The following is a 22,435-nucleotide window of genomic DNA, read 5'->3' as shown; positions in this document are numbered from 1 at the left end:
TACTCTCTCCAAAACCCATTGACTTCAGTGAATTACCTGTCTTGTTTCCAAATCAATGAATCAAGAACCTTCAAAGGTGCTCCTTAGGAAAGTCTGGAATCCAAATGTCAGATTAATGATCACAGTTATCTGACAATTGCTTGTTCTTTTATACACATTCATTGAGATATTAACATCTGTTTTTAATCCTGACCCTTCTCAAGGGCTTGGAGTAGATAGATATTACTCATTTAGGGAGGTCAACATCACCACCTATGCTTGATGAAGTACTTTTTAAATTTTATTTAAAACATGTTTAACCTGTCTTTCCATCCAACATAGGATCTCCATAGGGTTGCCAGGTCCCTCCCCAGCCCACTGGGGGACACTCTAGCACTCTCCCCAGAAACTCTGTGATTTCCATAGACTTTTTGTGGGAGAGTAGTAGAGTGTCCTCCGGCGCGATGCTGGCACTTTCGTGTCAAACTGGAAGTGATGTCATTGTGTTGGGCGCACTGATCGCTTCTCCCACCCGCTGTCCTGTTTCTGCCTGCTGAACAGTTGAGGGTCAATGGGCAGCCACATGATTTGGCAGGCAATTGCCCGCCATGACCAGGCAACTGGGAACCCTAGGTCCCCAAGGTGGCAAAACAAAAATGAAGACAAGATTAAAAACTCATAGAAATATATAAGAAACATTAAAGCAGAATACATTAAAAATGAATAGGAGGAACTTTGAGGCAGTGGTGCATGAATTTCCCTTAATTGCTTAGTATCAGTCTGAGTATACAGTTAAGCAGTTGTTGGAATAGGGTTGCCAACCTCCAGGTACTAGCTGGAGATCTGCTGCTATTACAACTGATCTCCAGCTGATAGAGATCAGTTCACCTGGAGGAAATGGCCACTTTGGCAATTGGACTCTACAGCATTGAAGTATCTCCCCTCCCCAAACCCCACCCTCCTCAGGCTCCGCCCCCAAACCCTCCCCCAGTGGTGAAGAGGGACCTGGCAATCCTATTTTGTAAGGCTTTGCCAGTCAGGACAAGATGCCCCCATCATATGTTCAGCATGCTCTGCTTGATTAGGTGTGGTGTTCACCACGAAGCTGTTTTCCTTACCTGAGATGGTGCGCAAACCAACAGAGGTAAAGAATCATGTTCCATCCATCCCAGGACAAAAGAAACAATGAGAAAGCAGTAAACTTCTTGCCCTTTAATTTTTTTTTTTAATATTTATAGTGCTCAATAATCTGGAAACAGCCGAACGATGCCATTCAAAAACTTATAAACCAGGGAAATCAGTCATGCTAGACAGCTTGGTATGACAGGACCCTGTGCGGAATTGCCGTTTTATGCTTGAGTTATAAAAACGGGGGCCCCCCGATGCAAGAGCTGACACAGCTTTAACTAAAGATGCTGTGGGAAGCGCAGCGATAATTATTGGCTCGTTAATTACAATTTTTTTGCAAGTCACAGGAGTAACACAAATTGGAAAACAGAAATAATCATCAGTAATAATGCGATAGAAGCCAGGCACATTGCGAGTCTCTTCCTCTTCCTCTTTAAATTTAATAATAGCAAGACAGCGAGGGAATTAATAAGAAACACATAATTGAAAATTAACCTTGCAAATCTGTTGTTAATAATCTGCAGTCCTCTTGCAGTGAGACAATTTTGCAGGGGCCTTAATCTGCATCTGGTGCTACTCCAGGTTAATGATAGCTGAACACTCACATGTCGGAAATGAAACCATTTACATTTTTTCAAGCATCCCCATCAAATACTCTAAACCGTTCAGTGGGCGTTTGTGTGTGTTCAGCAGAAACCATACAAAAGGCGCACACAGTTCTGTATTCCTGTGCCTGCATTCCTTGCTTCCAGTTCAGCCCTTCACCAATCTAAAAGCCTTTGCAAAGTGGAAGGAGTAACCTGCCACAAATAACTGCTTAAATAGAACATAGGCTCTGACCCTGCCCAAATTACTCTTCCCAGTCTTCTCCAGCATGACCTTCTGTAGGGTTGTCAGCCTCCAGGTGGTGGCTGGAGAGCTTCCGGGATTACAACAGATCTCCAAGTGACAGAGATCCTTTTCCCTGGAGAAAATGGCTATTTCGGAAGGTGGACTCTATGGCATTATACCACATTGAAGTCCCTCCCCTCCCCACCCCCCCACCTTTGAGCCCTGCAAAGATTTCACATAGGGTTTAATGGACCCCAAAATTTCCAGATATTCGAGAAAGCCAGAAAAAATCCATATCAGTATGGGGCTTCGGCTTTTTTTTACATTTTCAGAAAATTTGCAGGTCTGTTAAACCCAAATCTGAAAAATTGATGCACTCCCCTAATGACGAACGCTCTCACTTCTGCAAACAAAACCCTTTGTTTGAAATCGCAAACAAACCCTCTTTGCGAACAAATAGGGAACTCAGCTCCAGAAAAACTAGGCATTGTGAACAGGTTAAGTTCAGTATTCGAACATATTGGCTTGGATCCAATGAAGCATTTCCACAGAAGGATTCCCACTCTCAGAGTGTCTTGCCTTCCCCTCCCACTGCAGCACAAATGTTGCTCCTGTGGGGTCCCCCAACCTCTAGGAATATCATTTGGGAGAATATTTTGGGCTGCAGTGAGAAGGTAAAGATGAGAAAGCCACACTCTGTGAGTGGCAATCCTTCCATCTGTGGCAACTCTTCACTGGATCCAAGACATTATTTAGAAAGATCACCGCGTCGCTATGCCAGACAGTATTTGGGGGAAGCCAAACTAATTATTTTGGGGGATGGGGGTTATATCAAAGACTAAGGAACTGATGCAAAGGACACCGCCTTCCAGGAAGTTCTCTTTCCTAAGCCCAGTGGATATGGGTGACAGTTGTTCAAGAGAACAGCATGAATATTTCCCAACTCTTAACCATCTCAGAGGTCCAAGAACCTTAAACAGGTCCCGTGGTTCATACAGCTGAAGGAACTACAGCAGCACTCTGCAATTGGTATATGGGACAAGGCTGCCTTATAATGCAGTCACAACTCCCCTGTGTGGACTGGGTTTGCAGCTATGCCTAAACCTGGAAGCTCTATTGAAACATCTTCATTGTCACCTCTGGTCCCAGGGAGTCAATCTAGTTAGCCAGGCTCCAGATATAATCAAGCACTAGGTGTCAACTCAGGCGTCCATCCCTAACATCCCATGAACAGACACAATCAGGCAGGTGGTCCTAAGCAATGCTAATTTATTAGGAGCAAAAAGACAGATTACCTAACAGAAGTTGACTGCCTCTCAAGCAGGAGAGGGTGTTAATGGGGTCTATGCAGGTGGGTTACAGTATAAAAGCATTCTAGGCAAAAAGCAATACAAAGTGAAACCACAGTGCCGTACTAAGAGATAACGATTCCCATAGAATCAAAGATATAACACGAATACAGGATAAACAGGATTTGCAGCATGAGAACAAGACCTTGACCAGCATCCAGAACCTGGCCTTGACAGGAAGCCAGCCTCTGGCCTGCAACTGCCAAACGCCCAACTTCAAAAGAAGCAAAGGCCTGACACTAGGGTTGCCAGCTCCGGATTGGGAAATAACTGGAGATTTTTGGGGTGGAGCTTGAGAAGGGAGGGGTTTGGGGAGGACAGGGACTTCAGCGGCACAGAGTTCAATCGCCAAAAGCCATTTTCTCCAGGGGAACTGATCTCTATCGGCTGGAGATCAGTTGTAATAGCAGGTGATCTCCAGCTACTACCTGGAGGTTGTAATCAAAAAACGGCTTGCAAGTGCTTAATCAGGAGTGTGGAATTCAAAATATAGCACAAAACAATTGTTTCTAAAATAAAGAAACCAAACAATAGCAACTCATGCTATTACAGATATATATTGGAAACATTCAATAACCACAATTCTGGAGCAAAGAAATGTATATCACAATTGGTCTAAGTAAGACCCCAGCTCTCAGCATAAGGCTTTACAATGCAAAATATAAGCCAAAATGTTCAGTCCTTATTCAGTCCGTATTAATAATTTCAATTTCAGAAAGTGCATCAGTAAACCACGAAAACAAGATGTAGATCAATGGAGATCCGGTATAATTCCATTTCGTGTACATTGAATGTTTCCAATATATATCTGTAATAGCATGAGTTGCTATTGTTTAGTTTCTTTATTTGAGAAACAATTGTTTTGTGCTATATTTTGAATTCCACACTACCTGGAGGTTGGCAACTCTGTCAAGCACCATTGCCGGCATAGCTAAGCAGAGCCATGAAGGAGCCGAATGAACAAAATTCAAGATGCTATAAACAGCAAACAAGCTAGAGCCAAGAGCAATTGGGGCATAATTCCCTAAAAGCAAAAAAGAAGGGTAAGCTATCCAGGTCCCATCGGTCTTCAGTACTGTGCAAAAAAAAGTCCTGATGCCATCATATGGTGCTTTTTTATACTGTTTGTAAATGTGTGTGCAACCTTTGGGAATGTGTTGGCAATAGGGTTGCCAGGTCCCCCCTGGCCACCAGCGGCGGATGAGTGTAGGGTTGCCAGCTCCAGGTTGGGAAACACCTGGAGATTTGGGGATGGAGCCTGGGGAGGACAGGGACCTCAGTGGGGTGCAGTGCCATGGAGTCCACCCTCCAAAGCATCCATTTTCTCCAGGGGAACTGATCTCTGTAGTCCAGAGATGAGCTGTAATTCCGGGGGATCCCCAGGTCCCACCTGGAGGCTGGCATCCCTAGCTGGCAAGGAAAAACAAAGGAAGGGAAGGAACAGAAAACTGTGGCAAACTGCACACGTTCCAATTCTAGAATTATATTTGGAAATTCTCCTAATTTAGTTGGAATTGAGAGGATTACAGTATAGAGAAAATTCCTGGAAAGGGATGGAAAATCCACTTATTCTAACATCGACAAATAGCACATGAACCTTGTAGCAAACAAGTACCGTCTTCTGTTTCCCTTGACCTTTCCAGGGCTTCACAAATTCCATTATTTCAAAGGAAAGTGTGAGATTTCCTATGTTATCTATTTTGCAGCTACACTTCTGAAGGACTTGCTGTGGTTAACTGCCACTCCTTGTTAAGTATATCCCAGGTGGGTTGGCCTCTGTCCAATGGATGAAATGGCCCACCGCTTGGAAAATGAGCCAACTAACTCAGACTTTTAGCTCATTCCTGAGAGCTGCAGCGGCCGGGAATGGCATGGCCATGGTGGTGCTGCAGTGTCTATGAATTAATTTAAAAAAAAAAATCAGCAGGAGCCTGATTCTGTTCAGAGCTGTGGTATATTTGGGGAGAGGAGGGGCTCCTGCCTTCCCCCAGTGCCATTTTCCAAAGTCCAAATGGCCACCACAGGGGGAAATGTGGGTTCTCTAGGCTTTACTCTTTAAAAAGCATCAGGACTAGTCTGGCCCTGAGTCACATGGAAGCAGACCTGTATCAGCAAAAGAGGGGTGGGAGACAGTGAGATAGGGCTGTTGAAAAAAAAAATCGGTATAGTTCGGATTCGGCAGAATTCGGCCCGTCTTGATTCGGGATATGCTGAAGTCCAAACTCCCCCGATTCAGATCTGTGGAATTCGGCGTCTAGTTTGAGTTCGGGGGAAAATTCAGCCGAATAAAGTCATTAAAAATGCACTTGCCCCTTTCTGCGGCTCCGGGGGGGGGCATTTTTTGGGGGTGGAGGTCTCAAACTTTCAGGGTAGCTTGAGGGAACGCTTCTTGCAAGAACCCCCAGGTTTTGTAAAGATGGGATCAAGGGGTCCAGAGATATGGGTTCCTCCCCTTTTCCCTATTGGGATGAATGGGATCAGCCGATCCTATTAATCTAGAGAGCAGCAAATCCAAGGCAAAACCTCCCGTGCTAACCATTGCAATGCAAAGCAACATGCGAGCGGCCATGGAAAGTAACAGAGGCACACTAGGCTAGCTATAGCAAAAAGGAAAAAAGGAGCAGGTGACTTGGACCGTGAAAATATATTGTGAAAGTCAGATTTTGCAAAAACATTTTTGAGTGAGCAGCAAAACAGACCGTGCAAAAAACAACAACCCAGAGTTTGTATTTTCTGCCCTGCTCCTTCTTCTCATGGTGGAGGGACACTCCCCCCTTATGCAAACGACCCCACCAAACTCAAGCAAGTCTCACCAACACCACCCCCCACCTCTCCAACCAATACGGTGCCGCGGTGCACCCCCCAAACGGGGAAAAAATCCAAGACGCAGGGGATCTCACGCAAGCCGCCCCGTTTACTCAACCCCATGCTAGAGGCAAAAACAGTGAAAAACACCAAGGAGGAGGCTCGACACCAAGGGTGCCGAGCTGAGAGAGACTCGCTAGCCGCCGCACAGACTCAACTTTAAACTTAACTTTAAAAGCAGTACACACACTCCCACAGAGGTGAGTGGTCACACACCCCTCGGCAGAATGGGCGAAAGCCTCCTTTGGCTTTCCCCCCCACAGAAACTGCCCCCCCACAGACTGCTTTCCCCCCCACACATACACACGGGACAAAATTATAGATTAAAGCCCCAAAAGGGGTCTTACTGTGGATGTCTTCTATTCCATCAGGAGGGACTGGGTAATCCAATACGATTCCATTTAAGCACGGGAGGTTTTGCCTTGGATTTGCCACTCTCTAGATGCATAGGATCGGCTGATCCCATTCATCCCAATAGGGAAAAGGGGGGACCCATATCTCTGGACCCCCTGATCCCATCTTTACAAAACTTGAGGGTTCTTCCAAGAAGCCTCATCTGAAGCTACGCTGAAAGTTTGGGGGCTGCACCCCCAAAAAATGCACCCCCTGCAGCCACGGAAAGGAGCGAATGTGCACACGCACCCCCCCACACACACACACGGGGATTTCTCTCTCACACAAACAGATACTCTCTCTTTCTCTCCCCGGGCCACGCAGCAGCTGGACTCACGTGCTCAATCGCGACTGATTGGCCAGAAGACGACCCTGCTTGGCCACTGATTGGCCGCAGGAGAATGCTGCTTACTAACTGACGGTTATGCTGCTGTGCCGAACCCTGAATTTGCCGAATTTATTCACCGAACACCCCAAACTCGCCGAATTCGGCTCCCCGAATTCGGCTCCCCGAATTCGGCTCCAGCCTTTTTTGAGTTCAGTTCCATCCGAACTAAAAACCGCTGAATCGACAGCCCTACAGTGAGATCATCGGGTTTGGAGTTTGCCAAACTCAGCTGCAGGGCTGGAACAGAGGGCGGAGTGATTTAGCTGTTACGATTTCATTTCACGTTTCATACATAAAACCATAGCTAACCTGTAACTCAGGTTTATGCGAAGTGTGTCTCGTTTGAAACTTTGCAATTAAATGAGATGTTTGTGAATGGCATGTTTACTGTGTCTCCCATATAACTTCCCCGAGCTGATGGGAAGAGGAAACCCTGTTAGCTTGAAATACGGCTCCTGCTATATTAACATCCGGGATGTTTCCCTGTAGCTTTCCAATATGAAAATATTGCTGAGAATAGCAGAGGTGGCCGCGGAGAAAAATTACCGTTTCGAGAGGCTCCGCACCACTGTTGAAAAATAAATAAATAAAGGGGAGTGCTCCACAACCCAGGATTTAATGAGGACTTTAGTTTATGGAATGGGGGGTGAAGGGCTAAGTGGGAAATGGATTTCTTAACCCTGAAGGTACATCCAGATTGGGTGACTCTCAACCACCTGCTCCCTATTATTTTTTACTAGGAACAGGAGGAGGCTCGCCATGACATCCAATTAATGGGGAAGAAGCGACTTGTGGCTTGTCTTGTTTAGAAGATGATGCTTAGGGAGAAGGTGAGGGACCAGCTCCAATCACCAAGTCATGGGAAGGAGCGGGGGGCAGACAGCGCAACAGTAATGGGGACAGTAGTTACAACTTTGCACACACACAAACACACAACTTTGCATATATATTCCATACTAATGATGGGTGAGAAGCTATTTATATGCTTGCTTGCTGTAATGACTTTGGCAATTGAACTCTATGGCATTGAAGTCCCTCCCCTCCCCAAAGTCCAAAGAGGGACCTGGCAACCCTAGGCATTGGACCCCTAGTCGGTTCCATCACTAAGATATGAACCTGAATCTTTCAGGTCCTAGTTTCACACTCTGCCTGCTGCACTGAAACTCCATTTTGTTACTTGTTGATGTTACAACGCATCCGGAAATTGTTTTTTTTTTTTTGCACCAGACACTTGTGTGAACAAATTACCGTGCTGAAAGACCTATGATTGGTATTATTAATTTACATCTAGCCTCGCAGGATATAAGGTTTATAAATTTCTGAGATAATACCTTGTAAAGTGCATTTCCGGATGTGTTTTTAATAATCATGTTTTGTATAATTTGACCCCAGAGGAAGGCCCAAGAGGCCAAAACGCTTATGGTCGATTGGTCATTTATATTTTGTATATCATCAGTGGTGTTGATTATTGTGGTAACTGTTTATATTGATGGTTTAATATTTAGCCTGTATTCCAGGCCCAATGTTTTAATCCATTTTATTAATATGCACCTAAGAAATATACGTATTACTTTATACGAATTTTTAGTTTTCAGCTCCACCCTCAGGTTTTCTGTACTTTTCTGGTCGATTTCTTTTCCCCTTTTTGGTTTGTCTTCTCTCCACCAAAAACAACAGAAATGTTAAGAACCCTTGGAACCATGTACTGTTTTGGCATCTATGAATTGTTAGCATCAGAAATATGTACGCTGGATAAGAACAGCTATTTTTAAGTCCAGAAACTTCTCCCTGCTTATAATGAACACCTTGCAAAACTCAATAATAACTTTCGTAGGTAAGTCAACGCTCTCGTTTAAGGGGAGGGATGGTGGCTCCGTAGGAAACAACTAGTTTTTCACGCAGTGGGTGTCAGATTCAGTCCCCAGCCTCTCCAGTTTTAAAAAGCATCAGGTAGTGGATGATATGAAAGACCCAGTGGATGATATGAAAGACCTGAGACCCAGGACTGCCACCATCAGTCAGAGTAGGCAATATTGACTTTGAGAGACCATTGTTCTCTCATAAAGGCCACTTCACACGTACATGCATTCACCTTCCCAAGCCTAGGGCCACAGTAGCTAAAGGGAAATGGCCAGGAAAATTTGAGGTTGGAGGACTGGAATGGTTAGATGGGGTGGACTTTGGAGCACTATCATTTTGGAGGGTGGAACACCTTCTGTTCCTGATTATTTTGTAAATGATAGGCGTTCCTTTTCTTTTTTAAAAAAAACACTCCTCCTGTTCTTTAGAAGTAAATTTACAACCACCATCCTGGTTGGTGGAAAAAACAGCAACTTTTAGGAAAAAATCTTAGGTAGGGTGAATCAGTGCTCTAGGTGGGGCAGTACGCCCACAACCCTGCAGAGCATTCACACCCACAATGTGTTGCTGGATCAGGGTATTTGTGTGTGTGAAGTTCTGTCAAGTCACAGCTGACTTATGGAAACCCCTTATGGGGTTTTCAAGGCAACAGATTAACAGAGATGGTTTGCCAGGGCCTTCCTCTGCATAGCAACTCTGGTCTCTCATCCAAATACTAACCAGGGCTGACCCTGCTTAGCTTCTGAGAGCTGACGAGCTTGGGGTATACCATGCTGCCTTCCTTCTGGATCAGGATATTTATATGGACATAATTCATAACATACCCTGACCTGGATGGCCCAGGCTAGCCTAATCTCATCAGATCTCAAAAGCTAAGGAGGGTTGGCCCTGGTTAATACTTGGATAGGAGGTCACCCAGGAAGTCCGTGGTTGCTACACAGAGGCAGGCAATGGTGAACCACCTTTGTTTGACTCTTGCCTTGAAAACCCTATGGGGTCACCATAATTCAGCCGTGACTTGACAGCTCTTTCCATCTCCACCACCTAGCATTCCATAGAGTAGACAGAGGGCTGCTCTGTGCCTGTTGGCTGCCCATTATCATACATAGTTTGGACTAGGAGAACATTTGAAAGTGTATGGCAGATAACGTATGGGGTCGCCATAAGACAACTGTGACTAGAAGGCACTTTTCACCACTAGTTAATAATACTCCAGCTTTGCATATAGATAACGCTTTCTCTTTGGAGAACCTTGTTGTTTGCCCTACCAATAGAGCAATACCTTCACATTAATTTTGCAGTTTCTTCAATAATTACATTAAGTTTGATTTGTAGCCCCCCACAACTCACACTCTGGGATGGGGAAGTACCTCTGAAGAGAACAATCTGATACAGCCAACTGAGTGGATAACATACCCATCAAAGCACTTAAATCCCACATGGATTTACAATTACCCTACAGCCACCATCCTTGTCACTAAAAGCCAAGCCAAGCCAGAATGACTTCCAGTGGGGAAGAGGCAGTTGTGAATTTCCTGCATTGTGCAGGGGTTGGACTAGATGACCATGGTGGTCCCTTCCAATTCTATGATTCTATGATCCCAGAAAGTGATCAGGACTCTCGTAATAACATTTCTGATTAGTGATCCAAAGCAGATTAGAAGGCAGGAAATCCAAGTAACAGATGTCTCCCTCTAGTGGCGTCAGAAGAGAATCTAAAAGCCCTTTTGAAAATGTTCTATGACAATTATTACTCATCGTAAAAAATTACATATAAACAGGGGTATGTGTTTTGGGTGATTCTGGCATAGGGCTAAACAAGCGCCGAAGTTGTATCGAACATAGGACATACCATGCTGAGAAACCTCCCCTCCATTTCTTTTCAAAGTTTCTAGCCCTCAAGGCATTGAAAATAGGCTTGCTGTGTGCACAGATGTTCTCGCAAGGGACAAGACTGAATGTTGAAAGCTGGCTGCTCCCATTTGGATATCCTTGTTTTGATTTTGTTTCTCCCTAGTGAGAGATGAACCTGTCTTTGTAGTTCATGCTGGTTCCTCTTTCCTTGTGCTAATTTCCCTCCATAATGCTGATGCATTTGACCAGCGTTATTTTGGTGTCAGTTTCACATAATGTCATAGGGCGAAAACGCACGGTCGCTTTATCCTCCTTTAATCCCTGTTTTAGCCAGGATCGAACGCACATTAGGTGAAACGCATGCGCTCAATCCAGGCTGAATCCTGGCTGAAACAGGGATTAAAGGAGGGTAAAGTGACCATGCGTTTTCGCCCATAGAAGGGGTAAACGCAAAGAATCATCAGTGGCAGAAAAGACAATGAGGTGAACCAAACCCTACAACAATGACAGCAGACAGAATCATGGATGAAATGGAAAGGGATATCCCTTTCCCACAAACAGATGCAAAAGAATTAAAAGTATCCTGAGGACAAAAACAGTCAAATACTAACCGGTTGAATGAACCTGCAGCAGATTTGAGAGGAAATTATTACAGTAAATCTGGTGGCTTTAAAAACAAACAAACTCTGTTTCCCTTTATCAGAACTGTACATTTTGAGCAAGTTCCTGTTTTTCTCTCAATTTAGCAGCAAATCTCTCCAGATCTCTGCCTTGGACCAATTGGAAGGAGCAAATGAATCTTGTTCCAGGAAAGCATAGGCTGGAAACTGTGCATTCGTCAGCCAGCCTAGAACAAAATATAGCTTTTCTGATTGGATGATCCTAAAAAAAAAAAGTTTCATCAAATTCTGAAATCTATAATAACAGCAATGAAAAGAATTGCCTGAGATTACTTTTCCATTTGCACATCTGAATGCACCTGAGATTCAGGATGGGATCCATCATATATCCCACACCTAGGGTTGCCAACCTCTAGGTACTAGCTGGAGATCTCCTGCTGTTACAACTGATCTCCAGCCGATAAAGATCAGTTCACCTGGGCAAAATGGCCGCTTTGGCAATTGAACTCTATGGCATTGAACTCCCTCCCCTCCCCAAACCCCGCCCTCCTCAGGCTCTGCCCCAAAAACCTCCCGCCGGTGGAGAAGAGGGACCTGGCAACCCTACCCACACCTTTGACCACTGAACTCATCTTGTTTTATTCATCAGTATATTTGCCTTCCCTGTGCTTAGACCAATATACACTCTGTTTAACCGGCTGCTTGTTGCTGGTATGTGGGAACCTGAAAAATCGGCGGCTCCATTTCATTGTGCCAGTTCCTCTCCAGTCTCTGGCTTGGCTATTTTTATCCCTTTTCATGCGCCCTTAAACTTCATTATGCAATCCGTTCAGTGCTGTTCTGCATCTGACGCTTTATAACTCATGCCTGCCTCTTTTCTCACCCTTGATTACTTTTACACTTCCCTGTTCCTTCACAGTGGCCCCGAAAACAGTGCTTGGGCAATTATTGCTAGATGGCATGCCTAACCCTTGGGCACGCATTAATTTGTCTTTGAACGCATTCGATTTCCCCTCTGTGTCCTTTCCCTACATTGCTTTGTCCTCTTCAATTTCACCTTGCACTTCCTGCATTTCCCCCCCAAATTTTGCACTGCTGAAACTCCATCTACTTGTTGTTTCTCTCCTCCCCACCCCCCTCCCGTTTCCTCTTCACAGTTGAACATTAATCCCAATTAGGAATCCAACCACAAAGCAATCCTGGTCGTTTGGTGATTTCTTCACGGTTTCAGAGTCAGAAAGCCCAACGACAGCGTTATTTGAGTCTTCAGCAAGAGATACGCCTCGCCTTGGTAACACATAAGGAAATAATCAGGCACGTTGACCCAGACACAACTTTAGTTGCATGATGCCCAGCTCTGGGTTGCAAATGCACAGCGCATGACTAGTGGCCCCATGTGGGAAAATGGATCCAAATCAACAGATGTATTTCATCAAATTTGGCAGCGCCTGGATGAGCATCACAATGTAGCGGTAGAACTACGTCCAAGTCAGCCATGCATAGTTCCCAACCAAAGATGAGAGAGAGAAGAGTTAGCTTTTTATATGCCAACTTTCTCTACCTTTAAGGAGTCTCAAACCAGCTTACAATCACCTTCCCTTCCCCTCCCCACAACAGACACCCTGTGAGGTAGGTGAGGCTGAGAGAGTGTAACTAGCCCAAGGCCACCCAGCTGGCTTCATGCATAGGAGGGGGGAAACAAATCCAGTTCACCAGATTAGCCTCCACTGCTCACGTGGAGGAGTGGGGAATCAAACCCGGTTCTCCAGATCAGAGTCCACTGCTCCAAACTACCACTCTTAACCACTACACCACGCTGCAGGCAAATTGCTGGATTGGCCTAAGAGTCCGCATGTGTTGGTCCTCCCTCGGTTCCATCATGGAGAGTCAGCACAGCATAGTGGTTTAGAGCGGCGGACTCTAATCTGGAGAACTGGGTTCGATTCCCCACTCCTCCCCATTAAGCCTGCTGGGTGGCCTTGGGCCAGTCACAGTTCTCTCAGAATTCTCTCAATTTATGTGGAGGCAGACAATGGCAAATCACCTCTGAACATCTCTTGCCTTGGAAACCCTACGGAGTTGCAGTAAGTTATCTGCGACCTGACGTTACTTTCCACCACCATGTTCGATCATAGCCTCAGTACAACACATCTGTACTTAGTGGATAACTAGAAAATTTAGAAGGTAAATGAGTTTAGGACCTCTGTGGATGTAAATCTGGGGGAGGGGGTAATTTTTTAGAGGTATAGATTTGCTATCCCCAACAGAATCAAGACAAATGCTCAGATTTTGATCACTGTTGCACCTCAAAGTCTGGAACAGCTATGATTGGATCATCTGGAATACAGGAAATCCAAATCATTCCACTTAATCCCATTTAATTCTGGTTTAACAAGGAGAACTTCTAACAAGGAGAACTTCTAAAGTTAATACACATGAAGCATGTGTAATTTGCCACAGCATTATTTCTGTTCATTTTCATCCCCCACCCCCGTTCAACTTCATTGATGCCCCATATATGCACAAGTAAAGCACGTCACATAAAAGAATGGTGGTGCCATCATATGTACCAAGATATTATGTTTGCTTTTCTGTGAAGTTTTGTCTAAACACTTATGTGCTTTGGTAATGCAGAAGGGGTGAAAAGACATGAAAGAACTAAAGAGTTCTGCCAAAGAGCATATCTACAACACTGCAAAACTTGGAAATTGAAACAACAGTACTTTCATTCCTCATTGGAAACAAGACCTAATCATTCAGAATGCTGCGGAGAAATTAGAATAAGTTCAAAAGCATCCGTATCTGGATATATAAGTTTGGAACCATCCACATATCACAGAATATTGTATCACTGTTGTGTTATAACAATTGTTTGCAATTGCATTGCCTTGTTAGCACAGGAAAATCCAGTTGGGAATGAATGCTATACAGTCATGATAGCGCAAGTTCCAACAGTGTGCAAATGGAAACTTTCATGCTCTAAATAGGGTCACAGACCTCTTGAAGAACCAGGGGTGCAGGGTGATCTATTTGTTGATCCAAAGCTTTCCTAACGACTGAGCAAGAAGTCAACAGTGACCCATTTCCTATGCTCCAGAAGCATGAAGTCCTGGAGATGTAAACCTACTCAGAGAACAGTGGTCTTAATTGGGAGTGCAATGGAACATAGCACTTATTTTACTTTCAAATAATTTGTAGTGGAAAAGGATTCTGCTTCCTACCTCCTCCTCCTCCACCCCCTCTTTCCCCTGACTCACTTGTGTTCCTGAAATGCCTGACAGTTACCAAAAACGCTGTGGCTTCTCTCTCTTGGCATCTACTTGAACTGCAACGTTATACAGGCTGGGAACAGCGATATTATCTCCAGGCCATTACTGTGACATGTAGGGTGGGTGATTTGACAGGTGGCATCTAGGAGAGGGGAGTCAAAATATTGGAAGAAACCTGGTAGCAAAGCACCCCGATCAAATCTGGTTTGGTTTCACCTCAGAGCGGCTCCTCATCTTTTCAGTAAGACCTGTGCTTTAACGGCTGCCTTTCCTCTTCCCAGGAAAGCAGTGACCGAAAAAAAGCAGCACCAAAGCTGGACTGTACAGCATGTATTATAAGTACAGACATGGGACAGTCTGATCTGCTGCTTCGTGTCTTTAAAAGGTGCTCTTGGCTGTCGAGGCTAGCCCCAACTTCTGGATGAGGATTGCCTGGCAAGCAGAGATGCCCTTGCTGTTACTGAGATTTCTCCAAAGCAAGGCCCTGAAACAAACTTCCGCTTCTCCCATGTGCAGGAGGACTTATGGAATGTAACATAAGAACATAAGAGCCCTGCCAGGTCAGACTGGGGGTCCCTCTGGTTCAGCATCCTACTCTACCAGTTGCCCCATAGGGCCAAGCAACAGGGCATAGCAGTAGGGTTGCCAGGTCCCTCTTCACCACCAGTGGGAGGATTTGGGGGCAGAGCCTAAGGAGGGCAGGGTTTGGGGAGGGGAGGGATTTCAATGCCATAGAGTCCAATTGCCAAAGCTGCCATTTGCTCCAGGGGAACTGATCTCTATCGGCTGCAGATCAGTTGTAATGGCAGGAGACATGACATGGACACAATCACAGATTTGAATCCCAAATATGAGAAACAAAATCACAGTTTAAAAGCCCGATTTAAAACCACCCATATCTATTAACCCCTTTTAGATAACCAACCTGAATTTGGCGAATGCGTGCACAGAGTGTGAGGGAAATCAGCTCAGAGAGGCAGGCTCTGCCCTTGACCTATGTCGGTTTACTGTAGGGTTGCCAACCTCCAGGTACTAGCTGGAGATCTTCTGCTATTACAACTGATCTCCAGCTGACTTCAATGGGATATATAATGCCATAGAGTCCACCTTCCAAAGCAGCCATTTTTCTCCAGGTGAACTGATAATAATGGGTGATCTCCAGCTACCACCTGGAGGTTGGTGACCCTATCTGTCAGGGTCTATTGGGTGGTAGCAAATCCAGGATTGCCATCAAGGGCACACTGGGCAAGGATTTGTGATCCCAGCTCTCTGATCAGTGTACTTACGATGCATCCAAACTAGGATTGCCAAGCAATAAGGTTGCTAACCTCCAGGTGAGGAGATCGGTAGGGAGGGACTACAAATAAGAGACACTGCCTAAGTTGTATATCTTGAGTCTTTATTGCATTAGCACAAAAAAAAAAATAGCAATAATACAGAATAAGGTGGAAATTTTGCCAAAATAAAATCAATAACATTAAAAATAGTAACATAATTTAACATAAGTTAAAGAATTTAACATTTCCCATAAAATATTAAAATGCAAATACAAATTCATCATTAAAATATATGTCTAGTAATAGGAAGGAACAATCATACAATCCAGAGACAGATAAAAGATGACTTCCAGCCAAGAAGAGTGTGCAACGTTGTACATAAATCCACAGCAGTGGTCATGAACCCTTCAATAAGGAATCAGCAACCAGAAGGGCCAAGTCTGACCCCTGGGGCCAAGCAGGGACCAAGAGGTATGTGTGAGAGGCAGTGTGGTGTAGTGGTTAAGAGTGTCGTACTAGTGTCTAGTAGACCTGAGTCTGAATTCCCAATCATGTCATGTAAGCTCTCTGGGTGACCTTGAGCTAGTCACGCTGTCTCAGCCTTATCTACCTCATAGAAGAAGAAGAAGAAGAGTTGGTTTTTATACCCCACTTTTCTCTATCTTTTTAAAGCTCAAAGTAGTTTACAATCACCTTCCCTTCCCCTCCTCACAACCGACACCTTGTGAAGTAGGTGGGGCTAGGGTTACCAGGTCCCTCTTCACCACCGGCAGGAGGTTTTTTGGGCAGATCCTGAGGAGGGCGGGGTTTGGAGAGGGGAGGGACTTCAGTGCCATAGAGTCCAATAGCCAAAGCAGCCATTTTCTCCAGGTGATCTAATCTCTATCAGCTGGAGATCAGTTGTAATAGTAGGAGATCTCCAGCTAGTACCCGGAGGTTGGCAATCCTAGGTGGGGCTGAGAGAGTTCTGAGAGAACTGTGACTAACCCAAGATCGCCCACAGGCTTCAGGTGGAGGAGTGGGGAAACCAGCCTGGTTCACCAGATTAGTCTACCACTCATGTGGAGAAGTCGGGAATCAAACCCCGTTCTCAATATTAGAGTCTGCCACTCTTAACCACTATATCACGCTGTCTCTCTGTTGTGAGGATAAAATGGAGGAGAGGAGAACCCGGTCAGCCGCTTTGGGCTCCCACTGGGGAGAAAGGTGTGGTATAAATGAAATAAATAAATGTGCGGAAGCGAAGATTGCCAGCCCAACCCACAGTTGGCAACCCTACTAAATACCGGGGGGGGGGGGGAACCCTGACTGCCATTTTTTCTACTTTTACCAGATACATCACATAAAGACATCTTGACAACATCATTTTTCTGCAGAGGCAAACCACAGGATCCTCTGTGAATGGTAGGATGCACATGTTATTGGATATTGCATTATTGCAATCATTCATCTCCTGAATTTCCCCAAGAAATCTGAGAGGTGAATGATTGCAATAGTACAATATCCAATGGCATGCTGCTTCTCCTGTACAGCCCTTCTGATTTGGAGCTGTTCAGTCCATACACATGTAGCAGACAGAGATGATCGGATTACCCATCCTTTTATTTTTGTTCCCAAACTTCAACCTATCCTTGATTTTTCTTCTTAATTCTGGTGTAAGTTGGATAGTTTCTTCCCCCAGGCATATACATATACTTTTATTTGTTTGCATTGTTTGAAACCAGTACAGCACAACAAAATAAGACATAATTATTTACCCAACAAAAGAAACAACAATGTACAGCACTTATCTCCTGAGAAATAATTTACCGAGCAGTAGAATCCAATTGCAACTGTAACCGTTTTTATACCTAGGAACATAAAAACTGATGTAATTGATCAAATCACAAGAATGCTAACTACGATCTGTGGTATTCCAGTCTTGTATTCTCAAGATAAGTTTTAAAAATAGTTCCAGGATCCAAGTGTGTGCACGTTGAGAGTTTTGAGTCCTTTCTGCTCATTTGCCTCTCCCTCCCATGCTACAAATGTACACGTTCCCATTGATAAAACACTGCAAAAAAGCAATTTTGCTGTGATTGTATAATTGTAAGCTTCACTCTCATCCAGCGGCATAGACTCCTCAATTTCCTGGGGTGGGGGGACAGGGCTTACCCAGGCCCATACCTAGTAATCTATATGAAATTCAATATGCAACTATTTTTATTTCCAAAAACTACCTACCATCAACAATTAATTATGTGGTTTTAGACACATAATTTTTCACTCATAATAGTCAGAATCTCAGTCAAAGAAGACTTTGTAAATGAGAGGAAAGATGTCATGAACTGCTTCACTGAAACAATCAGAGTAAATATTTTGTTTGTGTTTGAAAGGAAATACTTCCTCCCTTTCTCTCTTTTCCTCAGAATTATCCTGTGTGGTAGGTTAGGCTGAGAGTGTGCGACTCGCCCAAGGTCACAATCACATGGTGAGATTCATGGCTAAGAGGGGATTTGAGCTTTGGTCTCCCCAATCTTGGACCAACACTCTGACAACTACACCACTCACATACTGAATACTCAGTATGAATCTTCACATGAATCTCAGAATCCAGAGTAATTTCTGGCTTTTAAGATAATCTGTCCTGAAAATATGGGAGCATTTGTTTGGTTGAAGTAGGGTCCAGGACACCAGAATCACCTCACTTTCCATATTTGGGGAACCACTTTTATATCCCCCCCATATACAGATGCAAATAAAATGGCTAAAGACTAAGGTTCCCAGTCGCCCAGTAATGGCAGGCAATCACACGCCAATTCATGTGGCTGCCTGCTGACCGTCAGCTGGTTGGCGATCTGCGCACTTGGCACAATGATGTGGAAGCACCAGCATCATGCTGGGGGGTGCTCTAGCCCTCTCCTCAAAAAAAACCTCTATGGAAATCATAGAGTTTTTGGGGAGAGTGCTAGAGCATCCCCTAGTGTGATGCTGGCTCTTCCGCATCAACCTGGAAGTGACATCATTGTGCTGACACAGAACGTTGCCCCCAACCCCACCTCTATGAAGCTCCCATCATTTGCCTTGAGAAACCCGGCAACCCTACTAAAGCCAGAAATATTCCTATTTCCTCCATTTTTTTTGGTCTCTAAAGCACATTCCAGGATACCAAAGCCCACTTAACTTCCACCATTTGGGTCACAGAACTCTGCTCACTCCTCCCCCACCAACACACAACTTCCAATATTTGGACAACTGGTGTTTTCACAATCACCCAAGGAAATTTTTCTTTATTTAATGGAGTACCTAGATAATAAAATAACCTTGCCACCTTAAAAAAACAGTTTTTCTCTCCCCCCCTCCACCCATAGCTAAAGATAAAATGGAGATGGGACCATTTCCTTGTCTAAGGCAGGGCCCACCAGGGCAGAGTAATATTGCAATCTTTACTCTCCCATCTGCGAAGGCAAACCATAATTCTCTTGATCCGTTACTTACATCAGAGTTTCTGTTGCAGGCTGCTGTATTTATGACACGGACGTTGTCTGGATTAACTAACATGCTTTCACCACAAAAATTACCTTAAACTTAAGGTAATTTACTATAGGAGAAGCTCTGAAGGAGAGAACAGCTGCAGAGGTGTCCTGCTTATAACATTATTCTTTGAAAAACCAAACTTTGAAAAACCAAGCTTGAAGTATTGAAAAACTAAGCTTGAAGTATTGGCTGAAGAAGCCACCTTTTTGTGGTGAAAGCGTGTTAGTTAATCTGGACGTTTCCATGTCATAGAGTCCTATTGGACTGAAATTGGAGTTCCATTATGAATACATGAAGATACCTGCAAAAAGAAAAAAGAAACAAGGAAGAATTATAGAAAATATATACTGAAATTTGCAGTGACTTTGTACTTGATACTTACCTCCATACAAGGAGTTTTGTGTTCTGTTCTGTCTTGCTTGTTTTGTTGTAATGCTGATACTATGTTTGCGATTCGCACTGCTCACTTTTTGTGTTGGTGGTTGTTATGTAAAGTGTAATAAGTAAATCACTGCGTTATGCACTTTCACTTATACAAGTTTGAATTGTGTTTCATATCATTTCAGAGCCTAGTACTGTTACTTTTCTTAACTTACCATACAGTATTGGTGATATTTGATTGTGAACTTCCAGATACTCGCTGGAGATCTCCTGCTATTCCAACTGATCTCCAGCCAATAGAGATCAGTTCACCTGGAGAACATGGCCGCTTTGGCAATTGGACTCTAGGGCATTGAAGTCCCTCCCCTCCCCAAACCCCGCTCTTCTCAGGCTCCTCCCCCAAAACCTCCTGCCGGTGGCAAAGAGGGACCTGGCAACCCTATATGAACTAGCTAAGCTGTTACAAAGACAAACAGGACTGACTGAACTTGACAGTCTGGTCAGCTTCATGATGCTACATGGAAGCCGGGTGGGGGGAGGCATTGCCCCTTCTGGGAAATCCTGGATAAGACTGGAGCCCTGCTGCTTCCCTGAAGTTCACACCCACGTTCTCATCTTTTCAAAGATATTCCTTCATTTCTTTACCAAGTTGTCCTGCAAGGTCACAGCATAGCTGAGGGTGGGGAATTAAAGTACTTTAAAGGGCCGCCCACTCTGGGTTGGGAAATTCCTGGAGATTTGGGAGTGGAGCACAGAGAGGGTGGAGGGTGGGGACCTTAGTGGGGTACACCTCCATACAACCCACTCTTCAAAGCAGTAATTTCATTCAGAGGAGCTGATCCCTGTAATCTAGAGATCAGTTGTAATTCTGAAAGATCTGCAGGCCTCACCTGGAGGTTGGCAACCCTAGCTCAAATCCCCCCACTTAAACATCTTTTGGTTTGAGCTGTAGGAATCTGCATGGCATTATTGTCTATGGTGCTGAATTTTTTCCCCATCGCTTCTGGTAGTGATACAGTTCTCCTTATCTGCGGGCGTCATTCATATTGTGCTGGCAAGATCTGGATGCCAAGAATGTGCTAAAGAGCGCCCCGAAGGGGAGAAGCCTGCTCTGAGTTTCTGGCTGTGGGCAGCCTCTAATAGTGTAATAGGTCCCCAACACACACAGCATGTGCCCAGAGAACATAAATCGAGAACAGAAAGGAAAGCCAGGATTGGTACGTTTTGCTCTGCCACTTTGGGACAGCGGAAATAATTATTCTCAGGCAAAGTTGGGAATTCTCCCCAAACGATACCCATTTATCAAGTGAACAATTAATGACAACTCACTAATGGCTGCGACGTTTTAGTCTCCGCGTTCGGTAGTATGAGCAGCTCCAAGTTTCCGAGCGCCGGGGTGCTCCCGCCTCGACCTCAATTACTTTGGCAAGAGCTCTCGGCACGCTGCGGGGACCTCCCATAGTTTTGCCCGGCAAAGGAGTTCTCAGCCAAGAACGAGGCAAGAAGGTTTTTGGCACAGAGACAGCGCATAGCCATAGCCATGGGTAGTGGAAAGCTCCGATTGTCTCCAGCAGATAAATGACAGTTGTTTTTTAACTGGCTAATTAATTGTCACAGGCTGGGGGGGAGCGGGGAATGGCGTCGCACTTTGATTCCTGAGCGCACACCTCTATGTGCGAGGGGTAAGAGAATGGAGACATCGGACTTGGGCTGACATCATTTAAAGTATTCAAAAGGATTATTCTGCTAATATCCATCCAAGGGTTGCCAACCTCCAGGTACTAGCTGGAGATCTCCTGCTATTACAACTGACCTCCAACCAATAGAGATCAGTTCACCTGGAGAAAATGGCCACTTTGACAATTGGACCCTATGGCATTTAAGTCCCTCCCTTCCCCAAACCCTGCCCTCCTCAGGCTCTGCCCCCCAAATCTCCTGCCCATGGTGAAAAGGAACTGGCAACCCAAATCCATCCTGATTGTGGAATTCAATGTCCTCGGACATGTGCCAAAGTGGTAACCAGAGCATCTTCCAGAGGCACCCTGAGGCTCATTGAAGCCTATGCCTTCTTGAGGATTGCTTGAATGAACATATTTTTCTAGGGGAAAGCACTGGAGGTGATGTGCCAAACCCTAGATGTGGTGGTAAAGACACATGAGTGGCTTGCCTTAGCATAAGCTCAAAAGCCAGCAGGCCAACCAGGACAGAACCTCCGAAATGTATATTCAACTTGCCGGTGGGTGATGTTATAATAATTATAACCCTGCCAAGATCCCTCCTCAGGCTCCACCTCCAAATCTCCAGGAATTTTCTAACCTAGATCTGGCAACCCTAATGGGCAGGGTGTAAGCCAAGCCAGTAAGTGTCCAGGGGTCCCTACCCCTAACTCTCAAAAGAGAGTTCCTTCCCACATATCTCCTAGATATGTTCCTTCCCACATATCTCCTAGACACATCTAGACCCTCCCCACAAACTCTCTTCTCTCTCCCAGTGCTGACATATAGTTTGCTAACAGGGATGCTACCGAATTTTCTACACCCACCCTTTCAGCTTGAAAAACACACACACAGGTGTTTCAGTTTTACTTCTCCTATGTGTGAATTGAAACTAGGAAACTTTATTTTCATGCCTTCTGTTTCCTTGTGCAGAATTCGCCTGTTAAACATGCACCATTTTAATGTCATTTTTTGCATCGATGACGTATCAATTGCATATCAATGATGTG

This window comes from Euleptes europaea, chromosome 13 (genome assembly GCF_029931775.1).
Source record: "Euleptes europaea isolate rEulEur1 chromosome 13, rEulEur1.hap1, whole genome shotgun sequence".
NCBI classification, from domain to species: domain Eukaryota; kingdom Metazoa; phylum Chordata; class Lepidosauria; order Squamata; family Sphaerodactylidae; genus Euleptes; species Euleptes europaea.
The sequence above is the reverse complement of the archived record's forward strand: the minus strand, read 5'-3'. Positions refer to the sequence as shown.